An 8,957-nucleotide genomic window follows, 5' to 3' on the forward strand; every position below is an offset into this window, starting at 1 on the left:
TTGTGGCCCTATGTAGGCCGGATTTCTCTCTCCCCAGCCAGAGCAGTCTCAGGTCCCACGTGATTGGACTGGAGCAGAAGCTGTGTTCCACTCCCCAGCAGTCCCAAAATCCTGAGGCGGGGGTCGTGGNTAGCTGGCGGGTGTCAGGCAACCCTGCGCTCCCGCTACCCAGGCGCTGATCCGGCCGGATGAGGCCTGTGGCCCTACTCCGCTTACACGTTTTAAAGTACAGAAAGTTTACATAATCTTGAGATAAATTGATATTTTAGCAAAAGATTTAGGTTTTAGAGAATTAAATAAAACAAAGCAAACAAACAAACAAAGGATTATGAGATAAACAAAAGTAATTTTCTATTGGAAAATCCTCTACATTTTAGCTATTTTAAGGCACATGGTGTCTTTTCCTGGTCTATTCTTTTTTTTCTCTCTCTTACCAAAGTCAGATGGCCATTTGACTTAGACAGAGATTTGAGGAAACTTTTAAACAAGCAAGCTTAGATTGGGAGAGATAGGATCTAATTCCCCTCCAGAGTGACCTTTTTGATAGAGCAGAACAGCATGGAACTATGTTATGCACATCCTCAGAGACAGCTGAATTCCTGCACAATTGAATCAAGTGACCAGAGCCAACAAACAAAGAAAGCTTAGAAATCGGTTTTGTGGGACTTAAACAGCAGGCTTCGTTGAGTCAAGGAGAAGAATAAACACTGAGCAACCTATAGGAGAGAGCAGAAAGACAGAACTACAACAAAACCAAATATAAACAGTAATAATAATCAGGCAAACAATAGCCAGCCATCATGTTTTCATCCATCCAACACAGTAAACTAACAGCTGAGGGCATCCAAGGGGTTGGAAGTCACCTTACCTACATTTGTCAATAGAGCTTCCCCTGATGACATGTAACCCTGGGCTGATCACACAGAATACACTCACCAGAATTCAGAAGACCAGAGAATACAGAAGCCTCAGAGGGCCAAATTAGGTTATCTTTCTTAGAGTGAGAATAGATCCCAGGCAAGGCCCCAAATGTTGTAGCTGGGTTGTTCTCACCCAAGAAAAGGAGATCTGGTGGAGCTCTTTATGAATTTAAAGTTTTTATTCAGCCACTCTGACCCAGCCTGGAGCATGCACTCTTGTGACTACATGTCTAGAAGTGGCCCCAGCTGAGTGAACCACAAGTTTGATACCACCTGTTGATGTAGCTGTGACGACTGTTAGCAAGGATGACAGGATGTGAACTTTTAATTAGAATAGGGCACAATTGTGTCACCATGGTATTTCTGTTTGATCGAGGATCAGAAAGTCTTGTGGTCATAGAAACAGAAAAATTCAGGTTAGTAAAAGTTCCTGTAAGAATCAGTGGTGGCCCATGCCTTTAATCACAGCACTTGGGAGACAGAGGCAGGTGTATTTCTGAGTTCAAGGCCAGCCTGGTCTACAGAGTGAGTTCCAGGACAGCTAGGACTATACAGAGAAACCCGGTCTCAGAAAAAAAAAAAAAAAAAAAAAAAAAAAAACCACCACCAACAACAAAAACAAAAAAACCAAACCAAACCAAACAAACAAACAAACAAAAAACAACAAAAAAAGAATCTTACATATATTAAGGTTAGGCTGACCTCAGTTTCACCCTGAGGTCATGTCAAGATTTAACAATACGTTTTTTTCTCTTACTTCACAAGGATAGTGTAACTGCTGTAAGACTGTTACAGCTTGCCATGTCTTCTGTAAACCTATTTATCACTGTATACAGGAGAGTAAGACAGCTCCTTTCTATGTGCAATGAGACAGACAAGTTCCTCATATAGCTGAGGGAAGTGAAGCAGTTTCTCACACAGCTGGAAATTTCACAGAAATGAGATAATTGTGGTCTCCACTTTAAAAAACCCTTCCATTAGTCCATTCTGTGAAGCATACCTTTGATTTGACTTTAAGACTATCTCCTAGCTAGCATTTTTAAAAATAAACATGCTAATTACAATTTGGATTAAATCTGTGGTCTTTTCCAGTGGTCTCAAACTCTGTAACACAAGGATCAGGGAATAAGTAATTTTTATAACTCATAAAAAGCAGTTATTTGAGGTGGGGAATACTACCATACCATTTTAGAGGTTAAAAATCTAACAAAGAACAAGTGTGTTTTCAAGGCCACACAATTAAACTTCCGGAGATGAATACAAAATCTTGGTGGCTGAATTTAGACTCTACCATCCTCAACATACAAGGCGGTGATTCTTTGAGTCACTTGCTTATATATGTGATTCTTCTGATGGGTATGTCCCACGTTTCTTATTTCATCTCAAATTCTGTTAGAATATCTTATACTATGCTAGATATGATAATGCTTATTTTTGTATAAAGAAATATTTAATGTTTATAGTTGACCTATTGTTATGAAGTGCCCACCACAGAATATCACTCAAATACTGTTTAAATCATTGAATGACTTTGTTACAGTTGGTTGGGACTACACTCAGGTATTCCGTACCTAATTGCAGTGGCAAGCATTTAGAGTGAGGGTGTTTTGTTTTTGTTTTGTTTTGTTTTACACATTCTTGCATCTCAATGGGTAGCTACAGGAGAAGGTTTTGTGCAAGCAAGCAGTTTAACAGAATGCTAGCTGGTACATCTTGACCTCAGGTTCCTAGAATAGAGTTGGGTAATTTTCCATGGAGATTCCCATCAAGGAGATAAGATTCTAGTCAAACCTAAAATGGTCTCCTCAATAATACAAAATGAATTACCTCTGGAGTGTCTTGCACTGTTACAATATATGCTCAGCAGAATCATCCCTGGAAGGACTTTTAAAATTTACCAGGGTGTTTTTTGATGACTAAAATGCCTGGGTATAAAAGTACAGGTTAAGCTGGGTGATGGTGGTGCATGTCTTTAATCCCAGCACTGAGAGGCAGAGGCAGGCAGATTTCTGAGTTGAAGGAAAGCCTGGTCTATAGGGTGAGTTGAAGTACAGCCAGGGCTATACAGAGAAACCCTGTCTTGGAAAATAAATAAATAAATAAATAAATAAATAAATAAATAAATAAATAAAAGTAACAGGTTAAAAATTAGATACTAACTGGGTATGATGGTGCATACTTGTAAAGGTAACACTCAAGACACTGAAATCTGACAATCAGAGTTGAAGACTATCCTGAGTAATGTAGAGAGTTGAAGGCAAGCCTAGCCCATGAGACCCAGTCTTATAAATTCAACATGACATCAAAATGGATGACAATTTTGAACAACTAGAAGTCTCTGACATGAATGGATGAATTATAAATTGGTACAACCACTTTGGGAAATGATCTCCAGTAAGTCATACTTCTACATGTTGGTGTATGTCCAGTAGATTTAATCATATGTGTTGGAGAAATGGTTCAGCACTTAAGAACATTGTATTGCTCTTTCAGAAGACCCATGTTCCATTCCCAACACCTATGCCAGGTGGCTCAAAACAGCCTGCAACTCCACTTGTAGGGAGTGTGACACTCACCTCTGGCCTCAACAGCCACTAACATCCACATATCCTACCTGCACAGACACATGACTCAAAAATATACTAAATCTTAAAAAAAAGAAAAAGAAAAAGAAAAAAGCAATCATATATTCACTAAAAGGCATATAAAAATGTCATAGCATTGTCTTGAGTAGTCCCTGGTTGGATACAAATGCCCATCAACAACAGTGCAGACAAATTGTAACATATTGATACAGTGCAAATCCATACAAGAAGAGAAGTGATTAGAATATTGCTATACCCAACAATAGGGATGCATGTGTTGAATATAAGATCAAGAGAAAGAAGCTAGGCTCAGAAGATTACAACTTAAATGACTCAATTTTTTAAGGTTCAAAATCATAAATAAAAAATGTCAGCCATTAGAGTGGAGTATTCAATAGTGCTTGGGATATGGACAAGAGATTAGTGGTATTCAAAACAGAAGGTTTCCTGATTTATATTCTGTTTATACTGGTATGTTCGCTCTGTGGAAGTTTACCAAGCTGTATGGCTTGAACATGGGTGCTTCTGTGTATACTGCATCTCAGTGGTGGCCCAGAGGGTAAAAGCGTTTGCTGGACAGTCTCCAGAGCTCAGGGTAGAAAAGAGAGATAATGTCTACAAGTAGTTCTCTGACCTTCGCACACTCTGACATCTGTGCACACACACACACACACACACACCACACACACACACATATATATATATACATATAATATATATATATATATAATTAAGCTCACTGCCTCATTATGTTTGTATAGCAAAAGTTAGGAAGCATTCAGAATTGGTACTGCTGTCTCCTTTATCCCAAAACTAATGAAAAGAGGTTATGGACTGACCCTAAGGCTATGAGACCCAAATGGTTTATGAGAGAATCAGGGAAAACTAGTCAGTTACTTTCATAACCCAGAAGTTGATCTCATAAAGGTGTGTTTCAATATTTATGATATAAAAAAATCATTGAATTTAGAAACTCATCCAATGAGCTCCTCTGTGAGCTTTAACTCAATTCTGAGTCTTGAGAACCTAGGGCAGGTAAGGGTCTGCCATATAGCAGATACTCATCATTTGCTGAATGGGTTCATGGTTAGTTACAACAGACTGGCAGTGCTTTTTAATTGCCGTGAAGTGTTTAGTTCCCACTAGCTGCAGTCACGAAAGCCCTTACTTACTTCAGTGGCCTCCTCGCTGTGATTCCTGCTTTGTCCTTGTTTAAAGGCAAATCTACTGAGAGGGCAGGACTTATCACTCAATTCACTGCTGCTAGGAAAAACAGAGGTTAGGAAAGGCTAATTAAAGATCCTTATCAAAGATGAGCAAGGAAACCATTGAAATGAAAAGCTTCACTATTGCCATTTTGTCACATGTCACATCCCAAATGTGAGAAACCTCACTGTGAACACTTCCAGGTTGCAGACGGCTCAGAGTCATCTTGGCATTGGTTTCCTGAGTCTCTGAGCAGTGAGGTGATGACTTGGCTCACTGACAGCAAACGGCCTGCGGAGTCGCTGATGGGTGGGTGCAGAAAAGCTAAGTGGGGTTGCACTTGGAACCGACAACCAGAGTTCTGCCCCTGCTGGACCAATTGCGCTTTTATGCTCCCCGTTGGACTTATTCAGCCATTTGAGTTTATGACCCTTGAAGTGCATGATCTGATTCAGAGAGAGGTTTTGGTGTTAATGTTGTTTAGTGGGCTTTAAAGGAACAATTCCGAAATTACAGATTTCTACCACCCTAGTTGATATGTCAAAACATTACCAGAGGCTGAGGAGCTGTGACAGAAAGCAAACTGAAAGAAAGGCTGGACTTAAAAAAACGGTTTTAGATATCAGAGTGGTAGAGGATAGGTAATTCTGAAACCATCACTATAGAATTTACCTGCATTCAGTAGTGGGTCTGACAATCTCATAAGAAGACCCCCTGGCTGCTGTGATCTTGTTGCCATCAACTCTGTCTTTAAACGACACTTGAGCAGCTCAGCTCACTCAGTTTCAGTTTCCTTGATCTAATTAAAGATCCAATAATTCCTTTAAGTTTTTTCTTTACATGTTTTTATTCATAGTCACTTTTATTTTGTTTTCTGGAGCTCTGAGATATTTTCCTTGGCTTTCATCATTTCAGCTAGACTTATTGTGAATGAACCAGCCACAAGCCTAAGTTGTCAGAATGTTTGCCTAGAAGCTGCTAGGGTTCTAAGGCAGACTTCCTGCTTACCTCCTTATACAAAGATCCACTCATTTGCAAAGAGCAGAGTGGAAAAAAGACTCACAACCTCCTAAGTGACTTAGCATATCCCAGACTCTCTGTCCTCATAGAGGACAAATTTCTGTTATGAAAACACCTTTTAAAAAATATTGGTATACTTTAATGAAGTGGTAAGTCTTAAAGTGCCCAACCTCTGAGTTAGTTAAGGCGTATTAAATATACAGTTTGCACGTGTGCATCTTTCAATCATGAATCCAAAGTTCTTGGACGGGTGCAGAACTGTGCATGCACTGGCCAGGCCAGGAGTATAGAGTAGACTTTAAATATTTACCACTACATTTTTTTTTTTTTTTGGTCTTGTTCATTTCTGTGTCTCTTTGACTTAAATGTTTGAAAATGTAAGCATGTTGAGCCTTTCATTTTACTTCTAGAGTGTTGAGTTCAAGATATTTGTGTTCAACCCATCATTATGTAAAACTCAAACGCATTCGTAGCTCATCAAGTGACTCTTCAGAGGAAGAATAGAACACACGGAGCAGGAATCTTAGTCACTCTTGACTCGCAACCTCCTTTTGCCTTAGAAAACATTTACACTACTGTAAATATTCAGGTATGTATAGTAGGGGATTCCAATGAGGTTTCCTGACAATAAAACATGTAAATATGCATTTAAAAATAATCTTTCATTATACAATATACATAGACTTTTACAATTTATTAAAGGCAAAAGTGGATCTGCACATTACTGAAATGGATGTCTGCTTATTTTACATAAAGAATGAAATCTTGGCTGAGTATCTGATCCTGCAGGATTCAAGAACATTTTAAACATGTTTTCAGAGTTGACTGATAGTCTGAGTTTATAATCAATGCCATATAATATATAATTTATGATATAAGATAAATTAGAAAAAAAAGGTATATACTGAGAGGGAAATGAATGTCACATAATAAACTCCCTGCTGTTTTCCAGTGTTCTAGAATATTTAACCACAGAGCTACATCTCAACTTTTAAAACCCCCACTGTACTTCTGTGTGTCTTCATTCTGTAATTTCTAGTTTTCCACGTTGTTATCCTGAGAGCTGATTGTTATGGCAAATATTTATTGGGGGTTTCTAGCCCACCATTGATCACTTAGTTCCCAGATAGAAGATACAAAACCTTTTATATTTATAATAAGTTTAAAAGCACTAGAGCTGGGCAGATATCAGTTCTTTGTGCTACTTTGTCTACTTCTCTGTCAATAAACCCTAGATATGACTTGCCATGTTCCACCTGGGCTGCTCTTACGCTGACTGGCCAGCCCTCCTGGCCAGTTCTCACAATCCCTTAATCCCATGGCATCTTCTCTCTCACCAACCTCATGGTCTCTGTTTCAGACCCCAAACCCTGCAACAGAAGCCCCGCCTACTTCTCTCCTGTCCAGCTATTGACTGTAGGAATTTTTATTGACCAGTCAGTGCTAACTTGAGGAACAAGGTTACATACAAAGCATCTTTTGGTGTAGTTGAGGGTTTACTCAGCCCTGGAAGCAACCAGACCTGGGGGGCAGGGGGAGGGCTCAGTATTTAGGATTGTAATACATAGCAACAGACCAAAACTCCACAGCTAACATCTGAAAGGTTTCCCCTCCCAGGACCACCCAGTCCTTTGAGACAACAGAGCTCAGCTGGAGAACATCCACACCAACTAACAGGGTTCTAGAAGCCACATCCTGACCCAATCCACGGGAGCCAGCTTTACCTCACCGCAGCAAGCACGAGTGATAGTCAATCTTTATAAAGAAAAGGTTCTTTTGAATCGTGGTTTTTAAGGCTTCGATCCACAATCATTTGCCGTTTGGGCCTCCAGCAGAATATCATGACAGAAGAGTGATGGAGGAAAACTGTTCTCCTCTTAGCTGCAAGGTGAAAGAGGAAAAAGAAACGGCTGATGTCCCAGTACTTATGCAGGACTCAGAGCAGATGAGCTGAAAACTTCCTAGGCCCCATCTCTTAAAATTTCTACTACTCTAAAGGGGGCTGCAGGCCACAGAGTGGCCACTAAGTCTTTGGCATGTCAGCCTTTGGAATGGAGGTTTTCCTAAACAGACTACAGCAACCTTCTTATTTAACTTATATGTATCAAGTATTAATTATTTGACCATTCTAAATCAACCCTAACATAAAACACTCAGATTTCTCACTTGATGTCACAAAACCTGTTAGAATGACTCTATGGCCCAACTCCACATTCATCCTGCCTCACCTTTCCTGTAGATGTTCCTAGCTTCCCACGGGCTCCTGCTGTTGTCTCTGCTTCTGTATCTCACCAACCTCTGTGTTCCCCACATGGCCCTGTGCTGTGTTCAAATTCAGGGAAGGGGTAGTAGGAGGTGGGTCAGGACTAAGAAACTCCTTTGTTTGGTTATTAGCCACTTCCTGCCACCTTTTGGTTATCACTGAGTTAAGATGCTAAGGACACAAGCTTTGGGACATTATTTGCTAAATGAGTAAATTTCCACTGTTTTGAGCACAAGGACAAAACAATTGATTAATCAGTAAAATTTCCAAAGTGGATTCCTGGGTTTGGGTGGATAATGTTTTCGCTCTAATAGAGCTTTTCTGATTTTCTACACTGAGGAAGGTGCGACACAGAAGCATAGAGCACAGAGACTGACAGGCAGTTTCAGGGGATCATGGCTGACACTCAGATTCTTGTAGACATTTTCTTTACTAAGGAGGTGACAGAGTATTAAAGATGTGTACAATCTCGTGCACATGGTGGACATGCAAGCTGAAGTACACAACAAGAGGTAATAGAGAGTGGGCTTTGCCAAGCATCTATTTCTCTCTTGGTTAAAATGCCAAGTAGTCCACACAAAGAAGAAAAATGCAAGCGTCCCTCCCTACTGGGAAGTGCTAGGTTTTCTAAAGGAGTGTTCTCCTTCTGATAACTCAGAGCTACATACATTACACTCACACTCTCAGTTGCCGAGAGAGCCTCCCATCCCATAAGTTTCTGCCTCTTCCTCCTGAACCTCAAAGGTTGTCAGCTAGACTCAGACCTGAAGAAGCAAACTTCAAAGTAGCTTACGTGTTCAGAGCAGAACTGTCCGCAAGGCAAGAGACACGGGGTTCTTTCTGACCTTAGGAAGGTGCCCACCTGCTGCCTTGCCTGCTGCGGCCACATGCCTGATGCTTAAGTATATGCCTTGCCACTTTTGTTTTTAGTTTTTAACTTTTTATCTTAAATACCATTATGTA

The sequence above is a fragment of the Mus caroli genome, chromosome 3 (assembly GCF_900094665.2).
Source record: "Mus caroli chromosome 3, CAROLI_EIJ_v1.1, whole genome shotgun sequence".
In the NCBI taxonomy this organism is placed as follows: Eukaryota; Metazoa; Chordata; class Mammalia; order Rodentia; family Muridae; genus Mus; species Mus caroli.